A 14,993-nucleotide genomic window follows, 5' to 3' on the forward strand; every position below is an offset into this window, starting at 1 on the left:
TCTTGAAGCTTCCCCTTTTGATAATCCACTGAAACCCACGTTCATCTCTTTCCTGGAGCGTCTTCTCCTGCCACATGTTGCCTTCCATTAGACTTTGTGTTGATCTGCTTGAACACAGCACAGCCAGCCTCCTTAGCTAGGAACCTTTGTGGTTAACCCAGACTACGGAAGGGACCAATGATGGTCTTCTGGGTAGTTGTCAAGTCTGAAGTCAATTGAACCAAACTGAACCAATTTAATGACATGTGTGGAACCTGTGCAGGCTCTTGAAGTTTAATAGAGGATTAATTTGTAAAACTTAGTTTAAAACATTCCTGTCATGTAGAACTTGGGCAGATTTTTCCACAGTATTCTTATTTTCTGTTTTTGAGAGTTTATTAGCTGGAACATAACTTGACATAAAATAAACAAAACATACTTGAAATCAATTAAACAGTTTGCCCCAAATCTTTAGTCCAGGGGTCGGGAACCTATGGCTCGCGAGCCATATATGGCTCTTTTGATGGTCACATGTGGCTCGCAGACAAATCTTTAATTATGCTTTTTTTTCTTTCTTTAGACCAGTCCTTCTCGGGCGCGATGCGATGCCAGAGGCGCGCAGTAGTAGCGGTGCTTAGAGAGAAAAATCTGCGCCAGCGCTATCAGATTACTATTATCTATTATTTCACAGAGTTTGTACCAGTTGGAAACCTGTGAATTGCCGTGCCTAAAACTGTGCGCTCCCGTCTCTGAAAAAGAGAGCGCACAGTTGCGGGGACAGGATGTGTGAGGAAGAAACCAGAGGGTGGGGGTGTGGGGTTGTGGGGACAGGCAGCAGGTGAATCGCGCAGGGATTGTAATAACGTAAAACCCGCTGTCCGTCAGTCACTGCAGCGTGTGAGTGTGTGTTTGGCTCCACGTCTGCATGTCAGCAGTCTGTCTCACATCTACAGAACAGTCAGACCTAAGATCACGTTTAAAGTCTCAACGCCTGCATGAAGCAGAAACTCACCACGTATCAACCAGACTAGACAATCAGCAAAACTACCACGAGAAATACTCATCATTTATTAGCAACAGCATAACGATGTTATTAAAAAGAATCCACAGACTTATTGTACATTAAAAATGTTGAAATTATATCAAATGCACACATTAATTTGAATATTTAGTTTTAAACATGTTGTCGCGGACTGAGTTGGACTGGGTGGCTGTTGGGCCGCGTTAAAAGTTCTGGAGTTCATTAAACGCATCAAGCAGAGATCTGATTGGCTCTCAGTTCTGTCGCTCAGCCTGTTGTTAGGGAGTTTGGACCAATGGGGTTCAGCTATGGGCCGAATAAGGGAAATGGGAGGGCTGGAGTGGGAGGGGGGGAATATAAAGTTGGGAGAAGCGCTCTCTCTCGTCTCGGCGGGAGAGATTGAGGAGTTGCTGAATTAATTGTACGGCGTTTGTTGCGGTCTGCAGTAACCAGAATAAAGAACTTTAAAAGAGGTTAATTCTCCGTGCCTCAGTGTGGGAAAGGGACACTACATTATTGTATGGCTCTTTCGAAATTACATTTCAAAATATGTGACGTTTATGGCTCTCTTGGCCAAAAAGGTTCCCGACCCCTGCTTTAGTCTATGATTTTTTTTATGGAATCATAAAAATTGATGCACTTCTCCATGATATTCAATACATTTTTTGAAAGGGTCCATATATTATTAATTTGGCATTTAAAAAAGGATTATGTACTTCCAGATTTATTCTATAGAATTGTACCAACATAGTCTTGTTCGTATTTGTTGTTTTAACCAATATTGCTGTTTTTGCTGTTAGTCCCAGTGCTTGATCGATTGGTAAACACATAGCTGTACCTTCTTCATCCCTAAACTGTACTCATCTACGTGTCTGTGAAGACTCTCATTCATCCAGGTTGGTTCCATTGTAGTAGGTTTAGGGGCTGTCATCTGGACTTGGTTTTTAAAGTTAGAAGATGTTTCACCTCCTATCCAAGAGGCTTTGTCAATTCTGAAAAAGCTGGTCGAAGAGCTGGTATATATGCGCTCATGGGGGAGGAGTCAGACCTGAAACTGGATGGTATTGTCAACTTAGCCTACATGGTTTCGGGTTGTTAAGAGTCCTTTGTCCTCAGCTAGGGGTTGGGGAGCCAGTGACTCCCTCCCCAAACTGGTCGTCTCTTTCCGCTGGCAAACTGTTCCTAGTACTCATCTACCTTTACTCAAATGTGAAATTAGGTGACATCCACACCTTTTCCATATGATTTAATTGAGACCTGACTTCTTATTCCCAAATTTGACACAAATAAATGGGAGCTCCTTAAATGCCCACTGAAAGCAGATGTCAGAACAAAGTTTTCCCCTTGACTGGTGTAAACTGGGGTTATTAAAACAGCAATATTGACTATATAAGAGCTTGATTTTGCACATTTTTGTGGGTATGGTCAATGTGCCCATTTAGGCTTTGTTTTATCTTGACAATCCAATTACATCAGCGATTAGATGTCCGGTGTTTATACTGTATGTCTCTTGGTTTAATATGGCATGCTGATGTCAAATGTTAAGGCAAGGCTCCTAGTTGTCGCCACAGCAATTCAGGTTTCACAGCTTTCAGTTTGCACATGTGGTTTTGGCATTTATACGCCGGATACCCTTCATGACACAACCCTGTATTCAATCTGGTTTAGGGATCGGCACAGGGAGAACCAGACTTTGGCCCCTTGTGGCTACATAGTTATGCAGTAGCGTGAAGGGTCTTGCCTAAGAAACTCATCGTGTCCCCTGGGAAACAAACCGTAGTTTCCCATGCGCCAAGTCAACACACATCCAACTAAGCCACCCAGCTGCTTAGCCAAGGCTCCCAGTCTTACAGAGTTGAGGTCAGGGATCTGTGCAGGCCAGTTTAGAATGTCCCCACAAAGTCCAGTGTATGTCTCTATGGACATAGGGGCCATTTCTAAACGATTCCCACAAAATGAGACGCGGCTAACTGTGGAATTATTAGTAGTCTGGAAATATCACGGCATCCCATGCTTGTACCCTGCAGGTATTCAATGAGCTCCTGATTTCATACAAGTTTTACAGGATCCAAATGATCCTGTGTGGAAATGATTTGAAACATCTCAGTTCAAGTATTTGGATTGGTAAATGAGTTCTTAGAGCAAAAATGTGTATTTCTGTGCTGATGCATGCCTATTTTTACCTGATTTCACCAGCAAAAACAAAGCAAACCTTAAGAACCAGTTTGCTGTTGTTCCAGTTAATTTATCACAACTCTCTTTTGTGGCTGCAATATTTGTGCTTATCACTTAACTGTGTCTGCTTCTTGTTTTATGAACTTACACTAGATTTTAATGTGTTATTTTAATTTTAATTTACCTTATTTCAGTGTTTTATTGTTTATTGCTTTTATCAATGTTCACTTTTTCAGTCTCTTTTTTTGTATTTTATTTCATTATTTATTTATTTATTGGGACCTCTCCCTCTGGGTCGGCTGCTGTTCAGCCACTGCGGCTCTGGATGGGGACCTGCATCACCTCTTTGCTGTGGTGGAGTGGTCCCCGCCTGTGATGCTGCATTTGGCTGGTTATGCGGCTGTTCACAGAGAGGGATGTTCCAATTATCAGCGTTTCCAACATCTTGTTTTCGTGCTCAGCCTGTTTTTCTTATTTGTCATTTCTCATTGTCTTTCCCCATTAGTTAGGGGTGGGAGATGCGAAAGAAGTGGGGGTTGTGTAGGTACAGGGAGGGGGGCCCTATTTTTATTGTTATTTATTTATTTTTGTGCTTGTTTATTTTAATTTTTCATGCTTGTTTTTAGATTATTTATTTTGTTTTGTTTTAATGTAAATCACTTTGTGTCATACTTTTATGTGAAAATTGCTTTATAAATAAAGTTTGATTGATTGATTGATTGAAGGGGTCTAATTTAGTGAGTGCAGGTTACTCATCAACATATCTGGCAAAACAACAAGTGGCATGATATTAAAGTATTGTTTTCAAGACAAAGAAGCCAATCCATTAACACTGTTTTGATATTCTCATGGTTAACTTAATAAACTTTTATTCGTTAAAATATGTTTTCTGACAAACAAGCAATAAAAGCTAGTAATAAAACTTACCAAATAAAGCAAAAGAATAAAGAACCTCACTCACACTTCTTATTAGCAGTGCTGTCATCAATCTTTTGTTCTTTATAGTTTTGTTTCCTAGACCAGAGCAAAACAACCCGCCACCTTGTATAGCATTTTATGAGAAGCATAAAAAAAAGCCACGTCAATTTTTCACCTTCTGATCATCAGCTGAAGCTCTTTTTTTTTTTAACCCAGCATTTTTATTTACCAAAACAACACAGTTTTCACTCAAAAAGTCAAAAACCTTAGTGAAAAATCTCATCAAACTTTTTATTGCAACTTGTCACGGCAGTGGACGACTGACACAAATTCTGTTGACAGACCTCAAATACCCAAATGAGCTCAGTGGAGTAAGCCGTGCAGGCGGAGGTTTGCTTGTGTGGAAAGTCATTTATAAACGCCAAGGGTAGCCATTCATGCTCAATGATTTAGGACTTTCAAAACACATTTCTGGCTCATTTGAATAATAATGGTCATAAAAAACACTGCCTCGGGCGCAGCAAGAATACATCAAGCAACAACAAAATGCCTTCTGAAGTTGTCGAAAGGCCCACAAACATGAAAACAATTAGGACACACAACTTAATTTGCAAAGGGTATACTTCGCAGTTACGCCATGCTCATTTTAATGAGTTTGAAGGCAGTAGTCTCTTGTATTTGGCCACGCTGATTGATTGACTGCTGTAACCATACAGTGCCGGCTCAGACCTCTATTAAACTTTAGACGTACATACTCGGGCCTGCTTTCACAGATGCATACAAAAACATATTTTGCTGTCTCTTTTTATGCCAGACTTAATCACACCAGGTAGCTGACGATAAGGCGTTCAAACACCCACATGCACAGACGCACACAAAGATGGATCAAACAAGCCTATCCACTTCAAACAGATGACCTTGTGATTGCCTTACATCAAAAGTAGCATGCAATTAGGGCTGAGTAGTGTTCATCAGCCTGGCCTTGCTTTGTCCACGGGGTTTTTATTGTCCAGGACACTTGGCAGAAAGCATCAGAGAGATATTCAAAAATGAGCGCAATTACATATCACCAGTCTGTATTAAAAAATAAAAAGGTCAGTCCCTAACCCCCCGAATAAATGGAAGATTAAGTTTAACGTACAGACTGTAAATATGATGCACAAATGCCTGCTTACTTCTAACAGGCCTCTTCCTTGAACTGTCTTCAGCTGTTCACTCATCAGTGTGTAAACTTCCTGAAAAGACAAGCAGTTCATGAAAGAAGGCTCATTTGCAGTTAAGATATTAGACTTTTCATGTGACCCTTGTGCTATCCTAGGCACTTTAACATTGGGAGTTGGGTCATCTAGACCCACTACACAGTCCGCTGAACCTTTTTTCTTCAATGATTGGGATCTTCACTGGTGTCCATGGATTACACGAAAACCTCTTCACCTTTTTCCACCTTTGTCATGGTAGGAATAACACATCAATGTAAGGGTGGGATCATAGGATAGGACAAGGGGGATTCTCAGAGTTTTTCATATTATATATATTTATTATAAAAGCACAAACCTAATCTGTTATTGCCAAAAACAACAAGAAATTTAGTTTATTTACAAAATAGAAAATGTGTTTTAAATGTCATTTGTACTTTTTTTTGCATGAATAAAAGATGATGGTGTCATGGCTAGCAGGCTGTGGCAGACCCAGATGCTGGAACCCGGAAGGATACTCGGCAGACAGAATGGTAAGTATAAATAGATTTAATTCTGGAAAACAGAATTTGCAGGGCAGAATACGTAGGAGATGGTTGGAGGTTCTTGAGGGCGAACACCGTGGTCCAGAGGGAAGCCAGAGGGACGCCGAGACAGGAAGCAGCGAGAGGGGAGTGCGGCCTTAGAGTTCCAGACGAGGGCAGAATCCTGGGCAGTAGACAAAGCAAGGGGTTAGTCAAGGAAGCGAGAACCAGAGCGAGACAATACATGAGGTGGCCAGTGAAGCACCGTGGAGTACAACGAACTAGCGTCGAGTACAGGTCCTGGTTCTCCTTAAGAGCCTGGGTCCTGATGAGGCTGACGAGGCGCAGCCGTTGTCAGCAGGTGGACCTGATGAAGAGGGCCCGGCCGGGGGCACCGTGACAGTACCCCCCCTCCAACGACCGCCTCCAGGCGGAACAGGGCGGCGATCGGGATGGGCCCGGAAGAAGTCCTCGATGAGGGAGGGGTCCAAGATGAAAGAGCGCGGAATCCACGACCGCTCCTCCGGGCCATAACCCTCCCAGTCCACCAGGTACTGGTATCCACGACCCCGGCGCCGAATATCCAAGACTCGGCTGGCGGTGTAGGCCGGGGCGCCGTCGATGAGCCGGGCGGGTGGTGGGGAAGCGGACGGCGGGCAAAGGGGGCTTTGGTGGACAGGTTTGATTTGGGAAACATGGAATGACGGATGGATCTTGAGTGCGGCGGGTAATTTCAGACGGACACAGGTGGGATTGATAATGCGCTCAATGAGGAATGGGCCAATGAAACGCGGTGCCAATTTCCGGGACGTGGCCTGGAGTGGGAGGTTCCTGGAGGACAGCCACACTTGCTGTCCTGGCACATAGTTAGGGCTGGCAGTACGGTGCCGGTTAGCGATCTGGCGGTTACCTTCTGCAGTCCGGAGGAGGGCGGCCCTGGCTTGGCGCCAAACGTCCTGACAGCGCTGCAGGTGTAGTTGGACAGATGGTACCGCCAGATCGAGCTCCTGTGAGGGGAACAGAGGTGGTGAGTAGCCCAACGAGGCCTCAAAAGGAGACATGCCTGTAGCCGAGGATGGGTGGTTATTGTGCGCATACTCCACCCAGACGAGGTAGTCCGACCAGTCCTCAGGGTTTTGCGCCGCCAAACAGCGGAGGGTAGCCTCCAACTCCTGATTAACCCTCTCTGCCTGGCCATTGGATTGCGGGTGGTATCCAGATGTGAGGCTGGTGGAAGCTCCGAGGGCGGAGCAGAAAGCCGTCCAAACCTGCGAGGTGAATTGTGGACCGCGGTCAGACACAATATCGGAAGGGATGCCGTGATGACGGAAGACATGGTTAACTAGAATGTTGGCAGTTTCAGTAGCAGAAGGTAGTTGGTGTAAGGGGATGAACTGAGCAGCTTTGGAGAATCGGTCAATAACTGAGTATAACCGTAAACCCATGAGAAGGAGGCAGGCCTGTGACGAAATCCATAGCGATGTGGGACCAGGGTCGATGAGGCGTAGGCAGAGGCTGGAGATGACCGGCAGGAGGCGAGTTGGAGGACTTAGCCCTGGCGCAGGTGGTGCAGGCGGCGATGTATTGACGTACATCCGCGTCCATGGAGGGCCAGTAGAACCGGCGTCTGAGGAGTGAGAGAGTCCGACGAACACCACCATGGCAGGCAATCTTGGAGCAGTGACCCCAGGTGATGACATCGAACCTGAGTCTGTCAGGAACAAACAGAGTGCCGGGGGGACAGGCAACAGAGTCAGGTTTCTCACCTTGGACCTGTAGTAGTTGGTTTTCTACATCCCAAGTGAGATTGCCCACAAAGAAGGAGTCCGGAATAATGGGGAGGATGGTGTTGTCGTCCGAGGTGCAATAATTGCGGGACAAGGCGTCTGGTTTGCCGTTCTTATTGCCCGGGCGGTAGGTGATGGTGAACTTAAACCTGTCAAAAAACAGACACCAGGGTGCTTGTCTGGAGTTTAGCCTTTTAGCTGCACGTAGATAAGCCAGATTTTTGTGGTCAGTCCATACAATAAACGGTAGTTCAGCCCCCTCCAACCAATGTCTCCATTCCTCGAGAGCAAGCTTGATGGCCAATAACTCACGGTTGCCGACGTCGTAATTCTGCTCTGCAGGATTAAGCTTCCTTGAAAAGAACACGCATGGCTTGAGTTTGCCTGAGGTGGAGTCTCGCTGGGACAGCACGGCCCCCACTCCGGAGTCCGAGGCGTCGACTTCCACTGTAAACTGTTTGTGGATGTCAGGTTGGATCAGAATGGGTGCCGAGGTGAACAGTTCTTTGAGTCGCTTGAAAGCGGAGTCTGCGGCAGTGTTCCAAACATATGGGATCTTGACAGAAGTGAGTCGAGTGAGGGGGGCTGCGATTTGGCTGTAATTGCGTATGAAACGGCGATAAAAATTTGAGAACGAGTTTCGGGGATACTCCACTCGGAGACTGCTTGGATCTTGGATGGGTTTGGTTTGATTTTACCGGCCTCGAGAATATACCCCAAGAAAGAAACCGAATTAGCGTGAAATTCACATTTTTCGGCTTTCACAAACAACTGATTTTCTAATAGCCGCTCGAGAACCAGCCTGACGTGGTGGCGATTTTCCGTGGGGTTGTTGGAATAGACTAGAATGTCATCTAAATAGATGAATACAAAACGGTTGAGATAGTCACGAAGGACGTCATTTACCAGACGCTGAAAAATGGCGGGGCGTTGGTGAGACCAAATGGCATGACTAAATACTCGAAGTGTCCAAGAGGGGTGTTGAAGGCAGTTTTCCATTCGTCCCCCTCCCGGACCCTAACCAGATGGTAGGCATTACGGAGATCTAATTTGGAAAAGATGTTAGCACCCTGAACGGAATCAAAGACGGAATTAAGGAGAGGTAGAGAGTATTTATCCTTCACTGTTATTTGGTTGAGCTCACGGTAATCAATGTAGGGTCTGAGGGACCCGTCCTTCTCTACGAAGAAGAACCCAGCTCCCGCAGGGGAAGAGGAAGGTCGGATGTGCCCAAGAGATAAGGCTTCCTGAATGTAGTTCTCCATAGAGAGTTTTTCAGGACCGGATAGATTGTATAATTTCCCCTTAGGGAGGGAGGCACCGCTGAGAAGTTCTATGGCGCAATCGTAGGGTCTGTGAGGGGGTAACGCACACGCCTTAGTCTTACTAAATACGGATTTGAGGTCGTGGTAGCATGACGGCACCTTAGACAGATCGATGTTCTCATTTTCGGGGAATTTAGTCAAGGCAGTAGTGGGAAGAGCAGAATGTAAACAGTTTGCCATACAATAGGTGCTCCAATTAGTAATCCGAGAATTTGACCAGTCAATCTGTGGATTATGTAAGCATAGCCAGGAAAACCCCAAGATAACGGGAGTTTGAGGAAAGTCGGTAATGAAAAACTGGTGATACTCACGATGATTACCGGAAGTAATTAGCTGGACGGGTTCGGTGCGTGAAGTAATTTTGGACAGCAACTTCCCTCCTAACCCGGCAGCTTTTACAGGGGCATCAAGAGACTCGACAGGTAAACCGAGTTGGCGAACAAGACCAGAATCGATGAGGCTGTGTTCAGCTCCTGAATCTATGAGGGCATAACATTCATGAACATGGTTAATACTAGGGAACTTGACAGGCATGAAAAGGAAAGGCTTGGATTTACTTTCAGACGGATCCCCTCGCGACCTGTCACTTAGCGAGGGGTTCTGGAGTTTAAACGGTTCTTGCACTGAGAAACAATATGACTGGCATCTCCACAATAAAAACACAACCCCTCATTACGGCGCTTGAGTCTTTCTTCGGGTAAGAGCTTTGAGTGACCAATCTGCATTGGCTCTTCGGTAGGAAGGTAGGTGTTTTCAGCGCCGACAGATGATTGTGGGTGGTACAGAGGAGAGTGAAAGAAAGATTCCGAGGGTGGACGCCGAGTTACACAACTCCGTTCTGCTTGGCGTTCACGAATCCGTATGTCGGAACGGAGAGCGGCGGTAACCAGTTCTTCGAAGTTATCGGCCTCCGGTTGTGTACACAGATGGTCTTTGATCCTTTCGTTCAATGATTGATAGAAAACCCCCTTGAGCGCGATATCAGGCCAGCCAGCTTCGACCGCTAAAATGCGAAAGTCTATGATGTGGTCACTTACCGGACGGTTACGCTGCTTGAGGCTGAGTAACCGCCGGGTGGCTTCTTCCTGCTTTCGCGGCTGATCGAATACGAGCCGAAATTCTCAGATGAATCGCTCGAAGGGGAGATGAGAGACAGGGTTAGCGGCCAAGAAAGCTTGAGCCCACTGCAGTGCCTTGCTGCGGAGTGAGTTGACAACCAGAGAAATTTTACGTTGATCAGACTGATAGTACCTGGGTGACTGTTGAAATATCAGGCGGCATTGTAGTAGGAATCCGCCGCAGGCCTCCATGTTGCCATGGAACGGCTCGGGCTGTGACCGGATGTTTTCATCCGGAGAGGCGGACATGACGGTGGTGAGGTCACCGGAAACCGGGGATGCAGCGGTGACTGAGCTAGCGGTTTGGCTAGTAACTCCGGCGAGGGTTTGCGTGAGGTTATCCAACCGACGAAATAACTCCTGTTGGGTAGCGGACATTTGCGTGAGAGCATCAGCTTGGCGGGAGAGCAACATACCTTGCTGGGATATGGCCAGGCGGAGTCCTTCCGGGTCAGCTGGGTCGGGGTTCTGGCTAGTTCGTTCTGTCATGGCTAGCAGGCTGTGGCAGACCCAGATGCTGGAACCCGGAAGGATACTCGGCAGACAGAATGGTAAGTATAAATAGATTTAATTCTGGAAAACAGAATTTGCAGGGCAGAATACATAGGAGATGGTTGGAGGTTCTTGAGGGCGAACACCGTGGTCCAGAGGGACGCCAGAGGGACGCCGAGACAGGAAGCAGCGAGAGGTGAGTGCGGCCTTAGAGTTCCAGACGAGGGCAGAATCCTGGGCAGTAGACAAAGCAAGGGGTTAGTCAAGGAAGCGAGAACCAGAGCGAGACAATACATGAGGTGGCCAGTGAAGCACCGTGGAGTACAACGAACTAGCGTCGAGTACAGGTCCTGGTTCTCCTTAAGAGCCTGGGTCCTGATGAGGCTGACGAGGCGCAGCCGTTGTCAGCAGGTGGACCTGATGAAGAGGGCCCGGCCGGGGGCACCGTGACAGATGGTGTCTAAAGCAAGTGAACCACCACTAAGATTATAATCCATTTGGGTTCAAAAGCCTCCAATCCTGCTATTTTGCACATCACTGACTGCAGCAAAAGTGACTTACAGTTTTTTTTAAATATCTACCGGTATTCCAATGAAAATTGTGTTTTTAGTTATTTTTTTAACATGTTCTTGTGGCATTTTTCTCATGATTGATGACAAAAAGAAAATTAAACTCTGAATTGTATTTCTGCACAGTTCTTTATGTAAATCGTTGTGAATCAGGAACAGATGAAAAAGATGCTTTTGGACAGAGCTTGCAGTTGTAACGTTAAACTACGGTTGCTGGGCCACATTGCTCCGCTACATTGTGATGCATCCACTTGCAGACAAATAGATCCATCTACGTCTTTGTTTTCCTTGTCTCAGCTGGCATCTGGGTCACATCTGTACAACTTGATAGCTTCTATATGAGTAGCCATTTTTGTGGGGACAGATAACTTATGGTTGGGGTTGTGAGGGGCTGTAAGCAAGCAGGGGAGCATGTAAACAGATAAGTGACGGGCAGTGGGTGTGGGCTTGCTCTGTGCCAACAGTCCCGCCCACAACTCAGTGGCATATTTCTAATTACCTGTGTGCTGCTCTACAGGAACTATGTCCTAGAAAATACTGTTATTTTTATCTATTTATTTTAATAAATGCAAATAAATAATCAGATCAACAATCATAAGTAAAAGACCACTGGGATCATTTTTACAATAGATCAGAAGATGTTTGGAGAGGGACATTAAATGTAGGCTGACACAATGAACAGATGTGATGAAAAAAATTATGATTGTAAAATGCAACGGCTCTAATGATATGTTAAAGTGGGAGATATTTTTTCAATTATTAGAAAATACAAAAATATGATAGAACAGAAAGTGTGACAAAGGTTTGCCTCCAAAAGATGACCATTTCCTTTATCTGGTTTGTCAGATAATGCAACTTTCAATTAGGTTGGAATCTCATGGTGACTGTACTAGTTCCACAGTCTGTCATAGAACACAGCTTCACATATTAGCCTCTATTGTCTTTGAAGCAGTCAGAATGACATGTTTGTCTCCACTAGAGACCAATTTTGTACATTCAGACAATATCATGAAACAATGTGCGCAGAAACACTTTTTAAGCACTTGGACAAAACCCACAGCAGCCCAGGTGGAAGTGACACAAACAAGCAGATGACTGACTTAAAAAAAAAGAAAGCTATGAGCAAACAATGCAAAGTGAAAGGATATTAATATTTAAATAGATCATTTGCAAGATTGGTATAATTAGCGGCTCATATTCATGTATTCACTTCAGGGATATCACATCGAGACACGTCTACTTATTCAAATAAGATGCAATATGTCACAGAGTGCATATATGCAAATGCACATATGCCACTAATTACACAACGCCTGTCACAAAGAGAGAGAGGTTCTCAGCAAAAATGTTCAAAGTTTCCTATGAACTGTTCAACCAGCTTGCTCAGGTCTAATTAAAACACGCATCTCCCCAAGGCCGTATCAAAGCATAATGTACACACGGAGAACAGAGCAACTGGCAAAATAAAGGACCTCCCAGGCACTTTTTTCCTGCTTAGATGCCATGTTTGACACTGACAAACTTTATTTCTGATTGATTCTGAAGTTCCACCTCAGGGATTTGAGAATATTTTGACCTAAGATGGGAGACTTTTATTTTGACATCTTTTCCCCCTGGAACAATCCCAGATTTGATACTGCACTTGACACCAGCTGCACTAAACAGTGTTGTGCTTGTGACTGTTATTTTAAAAAGGCAGAAATGAGATGTAAACCCTCTAGGAAGTAGTCCTTTTTTCTAATTAATCAAAGATGTTTGGCCTATAAACTTGGCAGCTGACAAATTGTGCATTGTGTATCGTCCAACTATAATAACAGTCTTTTTTAGGGAATCAAAGACATGCCTTTTAGTAGGTACTATTTATAAGTCAACAAAAACTTTTGGTTGTTGTTGGTTACTGTAGAAAAGCATTGACTTATATTTTGTAAACCCTTGATGCAGAAATGGTTTAAATTAAACAAGAGTAGAGATGCTCTTCATGTTTTTGTGAAATATTTTTAATGTTTGGGCTGCAAAATGAAATAAGTTATCCGTAGAACTTTTCATTTCAGCAAGAACTTCCAGCACGTGTTTCTTGATGTTCCTTACGGATGCAAACCTCTTCAAATATTACTACTCTTACTTGGATTTATTTTTTGATAGATAGATAGATAGATAGATAGATAGATAGATAGATAGATAGATAGATAGATAGATAGATAGATAGATAGATAGATAGATAGATAGATAGATAGATAGATAGATAGATAGATAGATAGATAGATAGATAGATAGATAGATAGATAGATAGATAGATAGATAGATAGATAGATAGATAGATAGATAGATAGATAGATAGATGTCACAGAGATGAATATATATTTCACTCTGCAGGATGTATACCTAATGACATTAATGTACGGTAAACAAATACTGGTCTGGCACAGAACATAAACTCTTTTCCATGTATGACTTTTCTAGCGTGTTCATGATCGAACAATGTCTTCAACTCAAATCAAAGGTATGTAGCTCACAGTAAACTTCCTGTATTGAGGATGTCACTTCTCCAGTCTTTTGTAGTTGTGGCCTAATATCCTTTACCAGTCCACTGCAGGGCTGACAAGCCTCTGAGAGCGTGCATGAACACTAACACTGTTCCATTGCACATCCATGCTGGGTAGCTATCCCACTGAAGGAGTCAGTCATGTGTGTCTTTTGAGATAGAAGCTGAGAAAGCTCTTGATTAGGACAGGAAGTCATGTGCATAAAACGTACACTTTTTTTTTAACCACTACTCCCTTTTTATATGCAGCAACGTGCATCCATGTGTGTCTGGAGCATCCATTTTCAGAAAGCATAATTAAGTAGCGTAGAAGTAAATAGTAATAAAATTAATTACACGCTTACAGTGAATTCCTTTGTACCTTTTAAAGTTAGCTCAGGTTTAATTTCAAGGAAAAATAATTAGATCCGGAGCTGTTTTGGAAATGAAACGCCTCACCTCTCCCATGAAAGACAAATTATTTACACTTGGTTTGTTTCTGATGATAAAATTCAAAATGAAGACCCAACAGCCTTGTGAACTGGAGATAAAAGTGTCCATTGTCTAATTTTACTGAATTTCATCAGGTGCATTTAGCTGTTTTCTTCCTACCTGAACCTCATTTCCTCAGAAATGCTTTTATTCTCAGTGTTTTACCCAATTGAGCCACCACTGCCTGGTGCATTCTTTAAGTCTTTTGCTGCTTGTGTTGATACTCATGGGAGCTTGTCTACATATAAAGCCATTGGCAGATTCCAGTAAATTCACTATTAAAGGATTAAGGCAAATTTCTTGACCCTGTTGAAATCATCGGTTGTTGGGAATGCATTTTGCAAAAATGGCTATATTCTTATGACTGCATTATTATACAAACACACAACACAAAAACACACACACACATAACTGACACCTGAGAGTCTTTCTGATGAGCTTTGTCTTGGACAGCTGATCTAAAAGAAACAATTTTGGAAATTGTGATGAATTTGTTATTCTCATTTTTTTTAACATAAAAAAAACAGTTTAAATTAGTTTGTATTTCTTGAAGTAAGTCAACAAAAACTATTTTGCCAGCTCTTCTGCATTTCAGCTAATAGTTGGCAAAAGAAAATTTTAACTCATGTTTTACACGAAAAGCAGCTGGTAAACATAGAAGTCTTGGTACTTGACACTGTGTTTTTGGTTTTCAATGTAAATGTATTGTATTCAGTGGGGTTGTATTCTCCTGCACATACCAGTTACAAGGCTGTGGGTCCATAAGTTAGCCCAGAAGAACAAGATGCTGGAGGGTTAACATAGTTAGACCAGCACAAAGTCCATCACAAGCAGCTGAACCAGAAGGACATAATTACTACTATTTGGAGAAAGCAT

This window comes from Oryzias latipes, chromosome 20 (assembly GCF_053564925.1).
Source record: "Oryzias latipes strain Hd-rR chromosome 20, Olatipes_Hd-rR_3.1".
Lineage (NCBI taxonomy): Eukaryota > Metazoa > Chordata > Actinopteri > Beloniformes > Adrianichthyidae > Oryzias > Oryzias latipes.